The sequence below is a fragment of the Zalophus californianus genome, chromosome 4 (assembly GCF_009762305.2).
Source record: "Zalophus californianus isolate mZalCal1 chromosome 4, mZalCal1.pri.v2, whole genome shotgun sequence".
Taxonomy (NCBI): Eukaryota; Metazoa; Chordata; class Mammalia; order Carnivora; family Otariidae; genus Zalophus; species Zalophus californianus.
Genome location: NC_045598.1, coordinates 29,455,993 through 29,476,038, shown reverse-complemented (window position 1 = coordinate 29,476,038; position 20,046 = coordinate 29,455,993).

Here is a 20,046-nt window from a genome sequence, read left to right as displayed (position 1 = left end):
TAATATTCCATTGTGTATATATACCACCTCTTCTTTATCCATTCATCTGTCGATGGACATCTTGGCTCTTTCCACAGTTTGGCTATTGTGGACATTGCTGCTATAAACATTGGGGCACACATACCCCTTCGGGTCCCTACATTTGTATCTTTGGGGTAAATACCCAGTAGTGCAATTGCTGGATTGTAGCTCTATTTTCAACTGTTTGAGGAACCTCCATACTGTTTTCCAGAGTGGTTGCACCAGCTTGCATTCCCACCAACAGTGTAGGAGGGTTCCCCTTTCCGGAGCCCATTCTCTCCCACCTTCTCAGAAGCCTGCCTATTCCTCCTCTCTTTTCTGTATCCATAACTTCTCTTAAGAAGATGTTCCCCACAGGGGCACCTGGGTGGCTCAGTCAGTTAAGCATCTGCCTTCAGCTCAGGTCATGATCCCAGGGTCCTGGGATCAAGCCCCGCATTGGTCTCCCTGCTCAGATGGGAAGCCTGTTTCTCCTTCTCCCTCTGTTGCTCCTCCTGATTGTTCTCTCTCTGTGTGTCAAATAAATAAATAAAATCTTGGGGGAAAAAAGATGTTCCCCACAACATTTAAAGTTTAAATCTCCCCATCTTAACATAAACCCTCTATTGGCTACATATCCTCCTCTAGTTACAGGACTCTCTCTCTCCTCTCCTTCACAGAAACTGCTCAAAAGAATGTTCTTTAAGTAATTCCTTGGTATAAGTTAATGATTAGGAATATGGCACTGGAGTCTGACTGCTTGGGTTGGAATTCCAGCTCCATTCCTTGCCAGTTGTGTGACCTCAGGCAAATTACCTCACCACTCTGACCCCAGTTTCCTCACCTATAACATGGAAATAAATGGACCTGCTTCAAAGAGTTGTTGAGGATTAAATGTGTTAATACATGTAAAGCGCTTAGTAGAGAGCCTGCCGGTAGGCACAACCTACCACCATTCACTCTTAGTATTTGCTGTTTCTTCACCTCCTGCTCATTCCTCCACCCGCTAATCTGAACTCTCTGCTCCTTTACTCCACCCCAACAGTTCTGTCCAAAGAAACTAATGATCTCCTTGTCCCTAAATCCAAAGGGCACCTTCTAGTCTTCACCTGCCTTGAACCTCTCAATAAGCTGGCATTCTTTCCTACCTGAAACATTCTTTTTCTTCTACCTCTCAGAGGATTCCTTTCCCATTTCCTTTGAAGTTTCCTCATCCTGTCCCAGACACAGGCTTGGGTGACATTGCCATGGGTCACTCATTATCCCCATGAACTGGTTTATATCTCTGATCCAAGGCTCTCCCCCAACCTCCCAGTCCACGTCTTACTCCACAGTTCCACTTAGATTTCTCAACCACCCTGAAATCCAATATATAACCAAAATGAACTCAAGATCCTCCACTCACCCCATTCCACCAAAGCAAACCTGGTTCTCTTTCAAACATTGCCACCATCCATCCAGTTTTGCAAGCCAGAAAGCTGGCAGCCGTCCTTCCTCCTTCTCTCTTCTTCATCCCCACCAATCACTCTCCAAGTGCATATCGCCTCCTAAACACCCCTCACCACCTCCACTGCCTTCTCTCTAATCCAAGCAACCCTCACTTCTTTTCAATACTTGCTTATCAACTGGTCTCCACACTGGACCCCTCTACCAATTCCAATTTCCATACAGCACAGAGAGTGATCTTTTCAAAAGACAAACTTTATTCCTCTCCTGGGCCCTGATATCTTCCATGTTGACTTCTTCTTGGGCTCCAGGTGGTGACAGAATGGCTGCCACAGCTCCAAGTTGCACATCCCCTGCCTGTTAGTCCAGTTGCCTCTTATCCAGAATTCCTTGCAAAACCCCATCGCATCTCAATAGCTCTAATCTGACCCGGTGCCTATCCCGAAACCCAACACTACCAACCAGGGGGATGCAGTGTCATGAGTGGCTTAGCATGGGTTATGTACCCACTTTTGGAGTTGAGGAATAGACCCCCAAATAAACCACATGTGCTTAAAAAAATTGGGGGGGAGGTGGATCTCCAAACGGCTGTTTCTGCAGGCAGAACCAAAGGCTGTAGTACACCAAAAAACAGATGGTGTCCACTGTAGTCGCCAATACAAACATCAGTCGTGGTATATAAGCATTTCCCAGAGTGTGTTCAGTTGAATATTAACTTCTCAAAACCCTCTGGGATAAGGGCTAGGGGAGGAAAGATATTCATGGGTAAATAAGTTTGGGAAAAATTGAATTCTATCCTGCTGCCTTTAGAGAGGCACAGTGCATGTTCGCATATTAAGGGCACTGAAATCTCCTACAGCCAAGAAACCACTCTGGCTTTCTTTACCCAGCATTTCCTAAATATACTTGGGTGCACAACTCTTTCCCCCACTTTATACTATAAAATTAACTTTGAAAAACCTCACTGCATTGAGTTCTTTTGTCTGCTTTTAGAGTTTTTCTCTCTTCCCTTACTTTCAGCTGTGATTTCCTGCTGCTTCCGGTGCTTTTGCTTCTAGAAGCCACTCTACACCTGTTCATTCTGCCTCTAAATCCTCTACAGGCTGCACAAACAATAGCAAGCACCATCAAAACTTTTTGTAAAGTAAGAGAAAGGAGCTCGAAGCAAGGTTCTGGTGTATCTTCCTGTGCATACAGTGTGTTGATCCTGTCGCATTTTGTCTTTGTGGTTCTGATTATTTTAGCTTTTGATCCTTGACTATGTTCCAGGGAAGATGGACTGTCTGAGAACTGGGTTCTAGATAGAAGACCGCTGTTCTACCCTGACCGCTCTTTGTAATACAATGGTGGGACCTGAGACAGGAGAATGCTGCAAGGCAGGGAGACAGCAGGGTGACCTGAACACCTATCACGTAACACCCAGGAGGCAGCCGGAACAGCCCCAGGATTTCCAGGCTGGCTGAATTTGAAATGCTGAAAATGCATTTCAATAGGAAGCCCTCTGTCAGGTTCAGGAGAGATTTCACTGGGAAAGGGACAGAGCAACCAACAGGAAGAACCATTGTAAAGCAGAGTCCAAGAGAGATCCTGGAGCTCTGTGCGTGTGTGTGCAACTACTCATGCATGCATGTATACGCAGAGATGAAAGGTGCCTTTGGAGGAGCCTAGGGACACATATGGGGAGGACTGCATGTGTGTAAGAGAAAGGCAGAAAGAGACTTGGCCCCATCCGACCAGAGGAAGGGCACTCAGATAAACCCAAGGCATAGTGCTGCAGCGATGATGTTTCCCAAATCCTCAATCAGGAGTCATGGACTTCTCTGTGGTCTGATATGTGAGTTTCCCCCCAGTGTGTCTTGTGATCCTATTCACTATCTGATACATAATCGGACCCATGGACTGGCCTGTGGTCTGATTTGTGGTCTGCCGGCGTGGTCTGTCGCGGCTCCACCACGAGATCGAATGTCCAAAATCTGGGGCCAGGCGCAGGACACACAGGTGCCCAGGGCTGGGAGGCGCAGCCCTTCTGCAGTCTGTCCAGGCCCCCTTTCGGGAGAGAGGCATCGATGGCCCCTGTGAGTTATGACTTTTATTATGCAGAAAACAGGCACATTAACTTCAGGTCCTTTGAAAAATGTGGTCCTGTAATCAGAGGCTGTGTCTGTCCTGATGCACGGTGGCACAGGGCCAGGGAAGTGCAGGCATGAAATAAACATTTGGAAAGACAACTGCATTTGCAGATCTAAGAATTGAGTTATATTCATTTCTGACAGCTTCCTGAATCACAGCCCTCGTCTCCGCCCGGCAAAACTGGGACCTGGCCCTTTAACTAGACTCCATTTCACATAATTAAAGACTCACAAAATTAAATGGCCTGCATGGAAAGTGGCTTTCAGTGGACTAAATGCCGGGAGCAATCTCCTCGCCAGAGTGGAAAAGTGACACTAGCTTGCAGATCAATATCATCTCTGTTATTAATATCAAAAGCACATTACTTTGTTTTTGCCTGGCTCCCCTCCAAGCCTCCGGCCCTGCCGCGGAGCAGTCATTTGCTCGGGCCATAATTTACTTTGGTGAGTTTTTAAGGTATTGTTTTGTCAGGACCAATCACCGTGACGTTATAAATGGCTGGGAGGACTTGCACTCCCCCTCAGTGGCATATGCAGCAAAATTAATTTTTAAAAGTTTCACGTCAATTACTCCTGTCCTTGAGTTATGCAAGGGGACAAAGGAGCAGAGACGTAAGGACGTGAGTGATCTCAAGCAGATGAGGTAACGACACACAGAAGCCGGGGCTGCAGACCAGAGCAGACATTACACTATCTTTAATTGATGCATTGAATTAAACAATGCTAAAGCCAAATAAATATTGACCACTTAGCAAAAGAACATTGATTTTTATGATGGACCACAATGCCATGCTCCACTTTGCCAGTTGCGGGTCTCGAGCTGGGGTCTCATCGGTTCCCGAACAGTCTGTGGCCACACTACACAGAGGGATGCTATCGCCCTGTGGTCGGACTTGGGGCATAAATGTTGTCGCTGCTTCTTGCTGCGTCTGGCTTGCCTGCCCTCGCTCTGGTCTGACCAGGTGCTCCCTCTTTGGCTTGCTCGAAGGAGAGCCCAGGCGGGGCCCTGCACCCTCCGCTCCCGGGCGCCAGGACAGAGGCACCAGGCAGGCTTTCCCTCAAGAGTGCCACACCATTTCCTGTCCTCCTTTACACTGCCCAGAAGGCTGTCCCTGAACCCAAAGAAGTAGCTCACCTATAAGAGATTTTCAGGGCAGTAAAAAGATTCTGTATGATATTAGAATGATGGATATATACACGTTTGTCTGAACCCATAGAACACGCACCACCCAGAGTGAACCCTACGGTACACCATGGACCTTCGGTGACAATGAGGTGTCGGGGCAGGTTCATCGATTGTAACAAATGTACCATCTCCTGGGGAATGTTGACAATGAGGGAGGCTGTGCATGTGTGCGGATGGGGGGGGTGTGGGAAATCTCTCTGCCTTCCTCTTAATTTTGTTGTGAACCTAAAATTGCTCCCCCGACCCCAGAGAAAATTCGGTCTCTTATTAGATCTCACCTTCAGCCCTGAGCACAAAAATATGAGCTCTCTCATGTCTTCTCTGCCTGCAAATCAGGGTATCTCCAACTTGTGGAGCACCCGGATGCGCCTGGCCCGAGACCACACACTACGCAGATGCTAGGTTCACTGACTCTTCCGGAGACTTGAAGGTGGACATTCACTTTCAGGAGCGGGCATCCCAAACCTATGGGCCTTAGGATTTGAACTCCTACAACCTCACAGACCTCAGCTGCCTGTGTGTTTCTACCCCAAAACTTCTACCCTTCTCCCGCTGGGACGCAGGCTCTACGAGGGTGGGGACTTGTCTGTCCTTTCCTGCTATATTCCCGGTGCTGGCACAGTGCTTGCCCACTGTAGGCGCCTCGGGACTATTTGTGGACTGAATGAATGTCACAAGAGAGGCAGTAGGAGGTAAAGTTCAACATCATCATTAGAGAGGGACGGGTCCCCATTTGGCACCCAGTCACAGGGAGCCGCCTGCCAGGATGCCTTCATTCTGGAGGAGTAAAGCGAAGAACAGGTCAGGTAGTGCTGTGCTCAAGCCAAGTACGCACTTCAGCTCTCTGCACCAGGGTTAAGAACTACAGAGTCTGGTCTGGCTGGGAACCTCCCATCACACTGGGCTCTGAGATGTCTGAGCGAAGCAACCATGGGATTTAACCAGAGGTGGGACAGGTCCTTTTTCTTGTTTCTCTACACTCAGGTCTCAGTGGCCAAAGCAGGATGAAGGTGGCAGTCAGATAGGGCCCCTGGGCTTTGGAGAGCGTCTTACATGTATTATGATCCCCATTTCACACCGAAGGAAACTGGAGCTCAGAAAAGCTACAAACTTTGTCCAGGGACTTGGCATCTCCACCCAATAGTCAAGTAAAGACTGTATATTTCAGTGTTCAAATTGTTTCCCCAAATCTCAAAGCTGAGCATTGCAATGATCGAGTATGCAGATCTTGGGACACACATTTCAGCATTCCCCCAGAGGTTGCCAAGTCTTGTGAGCACAGCCCAATCTGTGCCATGCCCACAGGGCTGCCCTCTGTGGGCACTTCCCGGAGACGGCTGGTGTGCAGGCAGCTCAGCGCCCAGGGTATGCTAGGGGTGAGCAAGGTGCCCGTGTAGGCCACTATATCCCTGTGGTGGCAGGAAGGGCAGCTGAGGGTAGTGGAGGGAGCTCTGGCCTGGAAGTGCCAAAGGCTCACCCCCTTCACCCACCAACAAGCATTTGATGCCTGCGCTGTGGTAAGTGGGGACCGTGCTAGGGTTCCATCAGCAAATGAGGCTGCCGTGTCCTTGCCTTCACCTGGCTCATGGTTGGTAGAGAAGGAGACACCGCATTGCTTCAAAATTCTTTAGCTTTTATTTATATAAATCTCAAACAAGGGAGACAGCTTTTAAATACATTCCTAGCCTAGTAAGAAAATGCAGAGTCCCTCTACATAGGTAGGTTAATTAGAACAAAATCAGGGAACCTATGCAGTGACAAACACAGGTTTACAATCAAGTATTTACAGGAAGTATTCGAACAAATGTGTTCTTTCAAACACAAGTATTTACAAGACGTATTTTAACAAATGTATTCTTTAACCAACATTCATAGTCTCAAGGTAACAAGGGAACAGTCCTTGAGGGAGAGCTATTCACATTTGACTAGCACAGACTATTAGTGCTTTTAATAAATACTTAGAAACTTAACTTCCAGATGCCAAAAACCCTAGTAAGTATAGATTTAATGTAAATGTTATGGTAAACAGTATACAACCACACTTCTAATCTTATCTATTTAAACAAAGGGTGCTTGCTCATTTAGTGCTTTTGTCGATTACTTGGGTGCTCAAAAAGCTCTTATCCACCAGAAAGCATTTGTCAGGCACCCACCCCGGGCTGGGCTGTGTGGGACCCCGGGTCTCAGAGCTAAGACAGCCACAGTCCTCGTGCTTGAGGAGCTCCTGGTCCAGTGGAGAAAGGGACACCAAAACAGGCATCACGGTGTGTGCTCATGGCAGAAACTGGGGAAGAGCAGTGACAGCATGAACTTACAGCCTACAGGGGAACAAGAAGGAGTCACAGGGAGGGTGTCTGGGAGCTGAGTCCCAAAGAGTGAATCAGGGTGCTCTAGGAAGTACAGGGAAAGGCATTCTTGGCAGAAAGATTTATAGGTGCAAAGGTCTTGAGGTCTGACATTGTGCGGTCTATTTGGAGAAGAGTTTGGTGTCGGTTAGCATTTGTGGCTGTCTTAATAATCCACTTTCTGCTCTCAGCACAGAGGGGAAATAGAGTCTACAAACGTAAACTGGATGATGTTTCTCCCCCGATCCAGCCCTCCAAGGGCTTCCCATTGCGCTTAGGATAAAATCTGAAGTCTGACCATGGCCTACAAGCTTCTGCAGGATCTGACCCCTGCCTGTCTCTCCCCTTGGTTGCCTATCACCCTGCCCCTCACTCTCTGAGCTCCAGCCCCATTTCTGTTCCTTGAGTTGGTATAGTTCGTTCCTACCTCTGGGCCTTTGCACATCTTACTCCCTGCATGTGGGATGTTCTTCCTCCAGATCTTCCTTCATTTGGCTTCTTCTCATTCAGATCTTGGTTGAAAAGTCCCTACATGCTACCCAAAGCAGCGTGCATGCACATGTGTGCACACACACGCACACACACCCCAGCCCCATGTCCTCAGTCACTACCTATCACACCAACTTGCCTTACTGATATCAAGGCACATGTTACTATCTAGGATCATTGTGTTTATCCGTTTGTTGATGGTAACACCGCCGAGGATAATCACCTGGTCTTCTCTGTTCACTGCTTTGTTTCCAGCCCCTAGAACAGTAAATGGAACATATTAGGTACTCAAAACATATTTGTTGAAGGAAGGAAGGAAGGAAGGAAGGAAGGAAGGAAGGAAGGAAGGAAGGAAGGAAGGAAGGAAGGAAAGAAGGAAGGAAGGAAGGAAGGAAAGAAGGAAGGAAGGAAGGAAGGAAGGAAGAAGGAAGGAAGGAAGGAAGGAAGGAAGGAAGGAAGGAAGGAAGGAAGGAAGGAAGGGAGTAAAGATCCTGGAGGAGTCTTGTGCTCCAAATCTTGGAATATTTGAGAGAGAAGGAAAGCAGAAGAGGAGACTCCTTCACCCCCATGTCCACACTGTGGGAAGCAAGGGAGAAAATCCCAAAAGATGGAGGGAAGGACAGAGGCAAGTTTGAGAGCACTGGGTCAAATCCAGGCAGGCCTGATTCATCCATCACAGACCAGCAGGCAGCTCCCCACTTCCCTGGTGCTTGAAGGAAGTAGGTGAGCATGACCCTGAGAGAGAGAATGTGGGTGAAGGTGATGGAGGCCTTGGGGAGCAGCCAGTGCACAGCCTACCTGCTCCTCCCCGACCTTGAACATCTCTGCAACCCAGGGAGGTAGAGCCAGGATTGCACTGCGTCTGACGCCAGAGAGAATTCAGGACTGCCTCTGGCCAGACTGAAACGTTCACATCCTTCAACAGGCCTTGCCCTTCCTTGCCTCCATGCTATTCCCTCTTCCTGGAATATGGGTTCCCGTGGTTCATCTGGCAAATCCTTACTCATCCTCCAAATGTCAACTTAGAAATCACCTCCTCCAGGAAGCCCTCCTTGACACTCTTCTGCCCCCTGTCAGGCTGGATTTGGAGATCTTCCTCATTAGAGCAGTTGTCATCCTGTATTGTAATTGCCTGCCTCCGGGGTCACACATACCCAGGTTTAAGTTTCAGCTCAGCCAATTACCACTCAATCTCTTTGTGCCTCAGTTTCCACATTTATAAAATGGGAGAAATAATATATATTTTGCAAGTATGTTGGGAGGATCACTTGGCATGATTTCTATAGCCAGTGAATGATAGGTATTTAATAAATATTAGAGATAATATGAAGAAGGAAAATTTCCAAATCTATCCCAAATACCTAATGGGTGTGGCAAAAAAAACAAAAACAAAAACATCCACAGGACTTGGAATCCAAAACCCTTGCTCTGCCACCATTAGTATGATGTGAGTAGGTGTCAAACTCCCTCTGCTTCCAATTCCTCCTCTGCAAGATAGGATTTCTAATACCTTCCTCATGGGATTGTTGTAAGGACTGGACTTCTTCAATGGTTTTTCAACTATGTAAAGAGCACCTGTTAGGTGCTTGGCACTGGGCTCAGTACTAGGGTTAGATGTAAGATGACCAGAGCCTGACCCTTGTATTCATGGGGGGCTACTGGGGCCATTAGACTGGCAATGACAATGGTAGAGCCCATGCATGCTTATGTTCAGTGGTATTTATTGAGCACCTACTATGTACAAGCTGGAAGCAAAACTATCAGGTAAGGCTCCTGCCCTAATAGTATTAAAAATAATAGCTAATATTCATTGAGCATTTAGTGCATGACCCGAGGCTTAAACTCTTTCTGCTTTCTAAAGCACAGAAATAACTCACAGCCACCTCCTAGGATGGCAGGGAGGAATATGTGAATTAATGCATGTGAAGCTCAGAGCAGAGGTCCTGGCACCTCATAAGTGGTCAGTAAATGGGAGCCATGATTCTATTTATTAGCTCACTAGGTAGCAGCCTTAGGTTTAGAGCTTTACATGTTATATCTCGTTTAACCATTTAATCTGGGGTGATAAGTATTAACATACTACACGTGAAATCGCCTATAAACTTAAAAGCCTTTACACCTCTGAGTATTTGTTACCATTTAAGGGGGGCCATCAGAAGACTGAGGGATGGGACAGGGTGGTGGGCGTGGGGCGAGATCAGCTAGACACAGCGCTGCTGCTGGAAGGTGAGCCTGGATTGGGGGGGGGCGGGTTGGAGAGCGGGATGAGGGAGGTCTGAGCCTCGGCGGCGGGGGGCACAGGGTGGGGGTGGCAGTCTCTCTCCTGCCAGCCAAGCCGCCAGGGCGTTTCTGCCGCTGCAGAAGGCCAGATTCAAACAGGGCAATTTAAAAACATGTACAAGGCATAAAGCGAGTGCAGCTGTGCGCAGATGCTGCCGAACGCTCCGTGGCTGCCTCGCCGTGGACTCTAAATGACAATAAACCTTCCACCCCTTATAAATTAAGCAGACTTTCAAAAAAACCGTATCTCCTCCTGCAACTTTTTATGGCTGTTTGGCAACTTTAATCATTTTGCAAAATGCAATTCCTGGCCATAAATTCTCTCCCAAGTACAGATTTAGGGAGATCTAGAGGCCTGCCGCGGGTTGATAGGTAAGTTTTAATCTGACAAGGCCAAAAAGTCTATTCGATTTATAGGGAGGCGGCAGATACCCTGTAATTACACCAGGCCCGACCTCCAGGGAATCTCAAATGCGAGGGGGTGGGGAGAAAGCGGGGAGGAAGCTGCCGGGGGGCAGCGGCAAGGGCAGCTGGGGCCCCCTCCATGTGCCAGCCCCTGGCCCTGATCCATGGGTCACAGACCTTGGTGATTTCCCACAAAGGTGCCAAGACCTTGGGTCCCAAGTCATTGAAGCCCCTGATTGATGTATGTGCATACACACACACGCACATCCACACACACGCACTATGCCTGTGTCCGGGGCTGGTGCCTGTCAAGAGAATCTGAGCTCTTTGGAAGGGGGTCATATATCCCAGAACAGGGTAGAGAGTGAGCCAGAAGGCACTGGATTTCATTCGTTTATGCATTCAACAAATATCTAGTCCAAAACTGTACTGTGGGTCATGCGCTGGAAGAGGCGCTGGGGACAGAACCATGGACAGTGCATTGACTGTACCCAGCCCGGGGGACCTGAGAAGAGAGCTCAAGTGGGGCTGTCCTGTGCCCCCACACAGGCTGCTTCAAGCCCAGAGGAAAGACAGCCTTTCCTGAGCCGGCTGCCCAGGGACATGCCTGTGCCTCTCACCGGGGTGCTGGCCTCCCTGCAGCCCAGCTCTAATCGGGGCAAGCTCATAGTCGCACAGGACCCCCAAGGAGCATACTGGCAGTCTGCAGGCTGAACATGCCACCCAAGGTGCTATTTGGCCAGCAGCGGGTTTTAAACATTTTTTAATTCGAAATGAGTTTTCTCTGGCCACGGTGCTGCCACTCTTTTTTATCTTACACCCAGAGAATACATTTACATGAGCTCCTGGAACCTCAGGGCCTATGAGTGTGAGACCCCCGGAAGTGGGCTAAGGGTGGTGATGGAGAAGTAAAGGGATCCGCAGGAGCTCCAGGCACAACCCAGACCCCCCGTGGAACTGTGGTGGGCAGGTGACTGGCCCCAAAGATAACCATGCCTGTCTTAGCCTGTTTGGGCTTCTGTAACAAAACATCTAGACAGAGGGGCTTAAACAACAGACATTTATTTCTCAGGTCTGGAGCCTGCAAGTCCAAGATCAAGGTGCCGGCAGATTTGGAGTCTGGTGAGAGCCCACTTCCTAGCTCACAGATGCCCATCTTCTCGCTGTGTTCTTCACATGGTGGATGGGACCAGGGAGTTCTCTGGGGTCTCTTTTATAAGGGTACTAATCCCATTCATGAGGGCCTTACCCTCATGACCTCTTCTAATCCCAATTGCCTCCCAAAGGTCCTACCTCCTAACACCAACACACTGCGGGGTAGGGTGTCTCTAGGAGACCCATAAACATTCTGTGCATAACAATGTCCTCATACCTGAAACTCTGAATATGTTATGTTACATGGCAAATGGGAAAACAAGGTCGCAGATAGAATTATGGTTGCTAATCGCCTGACTCTAAAGTAGGGAGATTATCCTGGATTATCTGGGTGGGCCCAGTATCATCAAGAGGCAGAAGAAGAGTCCAATCAGAGGGATGAAATGTGAGAAAGACTCCACTGGCCATTGCTGGCTCTGACGATGGAGGAAGGGGCCTTGAGCCAAGGAGCACAGCTGACCTCTAGAACATGGGACAGGCGAGACAAAACAAAGCAAAACAAAACAAACAAACGAAAACAAAAACCAGTTTCTCCACCCCCCAGGCCCTTTAGAAGGAAACACAGCCCTGCCAACACCTTGATTTTAGCCCAGTGAGACCCACCTGGGACTTTTATCCCCCAGGGCTGTGAAAAAATAAATCTGTGTGTATTATCGCTAAGTTTGTGGTGATTTGTTACAGCAGCCATAGAAAACAAGTGACTTTTAAGCTGAGGCTAAGAGATCCATAGATATGGGCTGGGAGTGTTTCTGGTGAAGGAAACACGCACACCATGTCAGTCCTCCATCTCATCTTCTTGCTCTCCAGGGCTCTGGGGTTGGGTCTGGTTATCCTGGACACATGAGGCATTTGTGGCTATGGCCTCCACCTGGGGGAAGGGTGCAAGCAGAGGCTGCCTAGGGAGGACAGGCCATAGCCAAGTCAGTCTTTGGGGGTAACACTTTTTAGGTCTTGTACCAGGACCTGTATGGATGTTTTATGTGGATTATCTGCACAAGCAGTGCTCTGAGACAGGTCTTACGGTGGTCAAGAGCCTGGGATTCACGGGCAAACTCTATCTGCTACCGACTGTGTAATTGTTATTGAACCTCAAAAAAACATTGTTACTGAACCTCTCTGCTGCCATTTCTTCATCAGGACAGTGGTGGTAATGACAGGACATCATGGGGCTATTGAAGATTAAATGAGATAGTCCATGCAAAGGACTTCCAACAGTGTCTGGCGCTAAGTGGATTCAGGCTGCCATTGTCGGCCATGGTGAGCAGACTCTACGGTGATCCCCACCTCCCGGTGTTCACGCCACATGCGACCCCCTCCCATGAGTGTGGGCTGTACCTGTGACTTGCTTCTAATCCATAGAATATGGCATAGGTGATGCCATCTCACTCCCATGATCTGTACTACATGATATATCCAGCCGTGTTCAAACCCCCAACCCACAGGAACTCTAAGAAATGCGTGTTTTGTAAGGCCACTAAGTTTGCGGTAATTTGTTAGGATTTGCACAGAAATAGACATCAGTTAAGTACTCTTATTTTCCCATTTGTAAGGTGAGGACCTCGGAGAAGGTAAGGACCTTGCTCAAGGTCACAAATCAGTAGAGGCACAGCCAGAACTCAAGCCCAGGACCGTCTAAATCCAGAACCCTTGCCCTCAGTCGCCATGCCAGGCTGCCTCCCTCCCTCCAGGGTAGTGGCTCACCCAGCACAGGCCCCTTCATCTGTTTCTTGCCTTTCCTGTTCTCCCGTCTCTCCTCCAACCTCTCCCAATCTCACCTTTCTCCCTCACCTTCTCCTCTTTCTCCTCCCTTCCCCACCAGGGGACAGTTGCCTGGTAACAGTCCTGGCCTTCCCAAACCCCTCCCTGCGGAGAGCCCTCAGGCACGTCGGAACAGAAACAAGTGGGCAATCTAGAGCAGCCTCAGCATTCCTAGCCAGGACCTGGATGCCCACACCACTCTCCCCTGACCCCAGCAGAGAGCCTGAGGTCTTCTTCCAAAGGGCCAGAGGCAGAACTGCCCAAGGCAGGGCTCTGAGGCTCAGACCAGCCCATCACACATGCTCCCAAGCCCATGCCTGCAGCTCTGGGTGTGGGACAGGCCAGCACCCCTCAGCTCCAGCCCATCTGCAGGTCCCAAGCCCCACCTCCCTTCGCAGTAAAGAAAGAGGGACTTCTTTAAATATGGAACAGAATAAAATATAGATAAGCATTAGTCAAATGAAATTAATGCTTTCAATATTGTTTTAGGTTTGCTCGTATGCATCAAGCGTTTATGAAATTGCAGTTTATCACGTGGGGATATTGCAGTTATATATTAGCTGACTGTCTGGTGGCCACTCCAACAGCTCTCTCTGGACCCCGGGTCGCCCTTCACAGGCAAAGTCAGTCTTGCTGACATCCATCTCCTTCCTCTGCCGACTCATCCCCAGATGCTGATAAAAGGCCTTGCCCCCAACAACGTATGAATATTTAAATGACAGTTAATTATTCAGCATATAATGATATTATTAGCATCCACTTCATTGCTGGCTGTGGGCCCAGCTCTAAGCCTTGTCCCACACTAACAGGAGTCAGGGAAAAGCCAAAACCCAGGCGAGCCTTGGGTCTGCTGCATCTGCAGGGGCCTGTTATCATTTGGGGGAGATGTCAATTCACAAAAATGATCACCAGGATCTCCCCCACCTACTCCATGTCAAGTCATGGGCTGGGTCTAGGGAGGAGATTTAACCAACATAGTCTCTGCTCACAAAGTGCTGACAGCCTGTGGGAATTCACATGCACCCTGCCACGCACTTGACACAAGCATCAGTAGATTCGTAGAACAACCTTATGGAGCCAGAACCATTATTATCCCCATTTTCTTATAAATGGGAAATCCAAAGCTAAGATTGCTAAGGTGGCATGAGTGAGGTCCCACAGCCAGTGACAGAGCCAGGGTGCAAGGCTGGACAGCCCACTCCAGGGCCCTCACTCTGCCAGCCAGCAGCCAAGCTCTGCCCCCAGACAACAGGAAAGATGTCTGACAGAGATACAGGCAAAAGGCTCTGAGATCTGGAAGTGAGGCTGAATAAGGGTGGAGGTGAATTGGAAAAGACTTCTAGAAAAACATGGAGCTGGACCTTGAAGAATGAATAGGCCTGAGGCTGAGGCTGGTGGTACTGGGTGGTTGCGGAGAAGGCATCCCAGAGGGGTCAGCACATGGAAAGGCCTAGAAACTAGTGAGATTCTGGAATATGCACAAGGCAAGATTTGCATGGGGTATGTAATGGGAAGGCAATATGGGAGCAGATGACAGAGGGCACAGAACGTAAGGTAGGGAATTTTGGCTTTATTCTGAGAAGACTGGGGATCACATAAGGTTATGGTAGACTATAAAAATGGACATAAATTTTCCCTTCCTATAAAGAGGTGGAATTTGTCTCTCCACCCCAGATCCCAGTTACATCTGGGCTCAGCCACATGACTTGCTTTGGCAAGCAGGATGTTAGCAAAGGTGAGGCAAGCAGAGCTTTGTAAAATGCTCATATACTGGGGCTTACCCTCCTGCTATTCTTGGAACCCAGAGACCACCATGGAAACAAACCTGAGAGTTTGCGTGGAGAAGAAGTGAGGTGTCCCAGCAGAGCCCAGCCCAAATTGCTGACAGCCTGCCAACAAGTTGACATGTGAGACCATCCTGAATCATATACCCACCAGCGGCCACCAGCAGATCCATGATAGAGCTTAGATCAGTGAGCCAGCCCAGACCAAGACAACGACCCAGCTGACCAAGAAAATCATAAGCTAAACAAAATGGTGGTTGTTTTAAGCCATCATGTGTGGGGTGATTTGTTAGGCCGCAACAGCTAACTGATACAAGGGTTTCACCAGGGATGAGCTAACCAGTTGTTTTACAAAGACAACTGCAGGCACAATGTGGAGGACAGGTTAGAAGTGGTGAAACAGGAAGCTGGAGACCGTCGAGGAGGCTGACATCAGAGTCCAAGTGAGAAGATGGTCTTATCAAGGCAACAGGGATGGGTAGAATGAGAGTTGTCCCAGGGTCTCCCAGGGAGACACAATGATGTTAGGGAAGCATTCTTTGAGGCTACTCCCTACGGACACAGATAGATGCACACACACCCAACACCCTTGGCTGCCTTGGGGGTCCCACACTCAGAAAGAGGCCCCACACCCAACCTTCTGCCTACCTCCACTTCCATCATCCCATCCCCTCACCCCTCTACTTACTGTCCTGCTCCAGATCCTTATCCACCCCAAGACAGGATTACATACATAATGGAGGCAACAGAGTGGAAGCTGCAAAGAGCACTGTACAAGGAGTCCAGAATCTCACCTGTACTCCATTCCTAGCTGTACCTCCTACTGTCTGTCTGACCTGAGGCAAGCCTTTGCTCTTCTTTGGGCCTTGGTTTCCCCAAATGCCTTCTGCTTAGACTCTAGGTTTGTGACCTGGTACTTTGGGTTCCCAGGATTAGGAGGTCTCCGCAGGCCTCACTGCCACCTTATTCCATCTGTGACTGAATCCTTAGGAGAGGCAGAAGATGTGCCCACTTATGGGGCACCTGGGTGGCTCAGTCACTGAGCATCTCCCTTTGGCTCAGGTCATGATCCCAGGGTCCTGGGATCGAGCCCCGCATTGGGCTCCCTGCTCGGCGGGAAGCCCGCTTCCCCCTCTCCCACTCCCACTCCCCCTGCTTGTGTTCCCTCCCTCACTGTGTCTCTCTCTGTCAAATAAATAAAATCTTAAAAAAAAAAAAAAAAGATGTGCCCACTTACCCATCCTGCCCCACTGACCAAAAGCGTCTTCCTCAAAGGCCCATCCCAGCGTCCAGCCCCTCCGAGTCACTGTTCAGGGCCTTCTGGAGACATGAGCTCACTGAGCGCACCCAATACAATTAAATCTGGGCAGCAGACTAGTTCATCCATTGGATGAGCAGAATCCTGAAGGTGAGGGATCCAGGGAGATGGGGCAGCACGGTTGGACAGAAAGAGCTCAGGACTTTCTGGGGATAGGAACATCTAAGTGTGAAGTTAACTCTGCCATTCAACTGAATTTGTGACCATTGGCAAGCCACTTAACTTCCCAGAACTGCCTCCTGCATGAAGTGGGCATCATAGCATAGATGGAAATACCAAGTTCCATGCCTGTCACCCAAAAGTTCCTTGGCAATGTATGTTTCTTTCCCCACCACTGCCACCTCTGAGCCTCAGTTCTTCAACAATAAAATAAGGATCTCATTCTTCTCTCCTCAAAATTGTTTTAGGAGTCCAGATAAGATAACTATGCAAAGTTCTTGGTATATAATATGCAACCATTAAAGCTTATTTCATTCTTTTAAGGTGAACTTCAAGAAAAGCCCAAAGAAACTAGGATGCCTTGCTTATGTGTCACAATATGAAGTGTACCTGGGACATGTTCTTGTGAACAATGTTTAATTTGAATCTAATTAAGCATCTAGGACTAACCTTCAGTTTACAGGATAAACTAGGGAAGGGAGAACAAGTTAAATGACACCAGATAAATTTAGTGTCTAGAATTTTCCACAAGAAAACTGGCCTCCATTCTTCAAAAAGTTAATGTGATAAGGAAAAAAGTTAAGAGTTAGATTATTGTAAATTTTGAAAGACCAAATGTAAAACATATACTTTGATTGGATTCTAGTTCAAAAATTTTTTGAAAACAGCTATAAAAAGCATTTTAGGACAATGGGGAAATATTAATATGAACTATAAATTGCCTAATGTTCTGGAATTACTGTTAATTTTTGCATGTGCAATAACGGCACTGTGGATATGAAGAAGAATATCCTTATTCTTAAGAGAAGCATGAGAAGTATTTAAGGATGAGGTGTCATGATATCTACAACTTATTATCAAATAGTATACCAAAAAGAAAGACATGTAGCAAATATAGCAAAACACTAACAGATGCTGAAACTAGATGGAGCGTATATGGGTAATAATTGGACTATTCTTTAAACTTGTCTGTAAGTTTAGAAACTTCCGAAATAAAATGCTGGAGGTGGGGGGTGGGGGGAATCAGACAGTGGATCCAGAGCTGGGCAAGAAACTCAGCCAGCTGCAGAGGCCCTCCTGGCACTGTGTGGCCAGGCCATCAGAGGACAAGGTCTGAGTCACTGTTGGAAATGATTCTTCCGGCTCTGGCTCAAGCTGGAGAGGGCAGGAGGGCAAGGGGTTGGGGACCAGCTGCAGCCCTACATCCCCCACCACCACCCATCTTGGAAAGGTCAGCTTTCCAGGCATCAAGGAGGGCCCTGTCCCTGGGGAGGCTGGAGCAAGGAGCATTCTGTGAAGTTCAATGCTCCCTGGCCGGGAGGTGACCATGGTCACCAGCCCCTTGGGACAAACATGCTTTTGTTTTTGTCACTTTGAGCTTTTGGTCCCTGGTGCAAGAGCTGCTATTGGTTCTCACTTCCAAATGCTCCTGTAGCAACTTCTCCCCACCTCCTTATCTCTGCTGGAGGATGGGGGAGCAGCTATCTAGGCCAAGAGATATTTGTGGCATTCAGAGGGATGTTTGGGGATCACAGGGATTTCTAGACTGCATGGGTTGGGCCAGGCAGAACAGAACTAATAACCTGGGGGTGCTCAATGAGGGGGCCTCCAGGAGACAGGACTGAAGAGTAGTTTAGGCCCCCAGAAAGAGTGCAGATGGGGCCTGGATAAACTCTGAGGCGGGCAGGGATTATCATGGGCTTTCACCCATCCACAAGGCTGCTGGAGGCTCCCATACAGCCTGGAGCCCTGAGACTAATATTAGCCAGATCTCAGAATCCAGAGGAGAGAGCTGTGGGACCCACTGAGTCTGGGGTAAGTTCTAGCACCCTCATCAACCTGAGTGCAGACACAATAAAGGGACGAGACCGGTGCAGCTGAGAGCACATGGCAGCTGAATATTTATTGAGCCATTCCCAAGTGCCAAGCACTATGCTAAGCATGGTTCATGTATTAACCCATTCAGTTCTACCAGAAGTCCTACTTATGCTCTTTAACTATAATCAGAGGATGGGGACCATCCTTCTCCTTTGGCTGGGTATGGACAAATAATCGTGAAGGAAATACTAAGTAAAACAGAAATGGTGTCTAGCTCATGAAGCACGGTGAACCAGGACTTGACCCAAATGGATGGTCACTCCTGTTCCTCTGAAAACAGCACCAGCTCCAACCTAGCACATGGACAAATAGGGCATCAAAAATTCAAGTGCGGGCCATAGTGAAGGTTTTCCAGAGTGGGTCTGATTGGACATGTCTCCCTGAAGAGGGAATTCTGGGGTCAAATGGGCTTAGGAAACTCCACAGACTACGTTTCCCCTCTTGGAGAGTCACAAAGTACCTTAGCACCTTGTAGGCTCTGGAAAGTCCTGGAGTAGAGACCCTTCCAATCCTGTTCAACCCAATGCTTCCCAAAACTATTCACCCTCCACACCCTTTTTCTTACATAACACTTATTAAAGCTCCAGCCATAATGTATTGGAGCACCTTCAGAAAATTCTGCTACGGAGTCACCATTGTAGCCTGTGGAGTCTACAAATCTATCTTACAGAGAAGCTTACTCACTGAAAGTCCTCCCAACACATGGGACAGACTAAAATTCAGTAAGATGTAGACCTGAACTCACCCCAATCCCTGGAAAGGGCAGATATAGGGGGAAAAAAGTCCTTCTGAGATGGATGCTGAGTTGGGGATAGGGGAGAGGAAGAAGGGTGGTCTGGGGAATTAGTCAGTCCTGAGACGGTTCTCCCCTTTTTAAATCAGATCACAACCCAAATGGAACAACAAAAGTGATTGTATGAGCCAGAGTCTAACCAGGAAAACAGAAACCCCCTTAAAAATTTATAGGAGGGGCGCCTGGGTGGTTGAGCATCACTCTTGATTTTGGCTCAGATCATGATGTCAGGGTCATGGGGTGGAATGATCATCGGGCTTCATGCTCAGCGGGGAGTCTGTATGTCCCTCTCCCTCAGCTCCTCCCCCTGCTCACTCTCTCTCTCTCTCTCTCTCTCTCTCTCAAATAAACAAATAAATACAATCCAAAAAAAAAAAAGAATTTATAGGAATTTAGTGCCAGGAATTGGTTTACATGGGTGATAGAGAAGCTGAAACCCAACCATGTGGCAGGGAGGTGATTAAGAGTTTAGCAGGAAGCCACTGTCACCTCTGGATTGGAGAGACAAAGGGGGGAGGAGTGTGTCACTGGAGCCCAGGGGCCAGGGTCACCAGCAGAACTGGAACCACAGAACGTGGAGGAGTTGGAGCCACGGAAGAGAAGCAGCCTCTGCCAGAGAAGCCACCAAGGCAGCAGAAAGAGAAGGAGAAGGGCATCCTGGATTCTCCACCATCCAATCTTCTGCCAGTGCCTCTTACTGGTCCAATCCAGAGGTGCCTGGAAATAAATGCAGCCTGCAGGGGTCAGCTCCCCAGCATAGACAGGCTTGGGATCCCACGACCCCAACAATCAATATTGCACATAAACTCTTGAGCCTCATTTCTTCATCCCAAAGGCCTCCACAAAAGAGGGAGTGTTGGGGATCCTCCAGCCCCATCCCGACTGCCCCAGGTGCAAACAGCTCACTCCTCCGAGCACAGG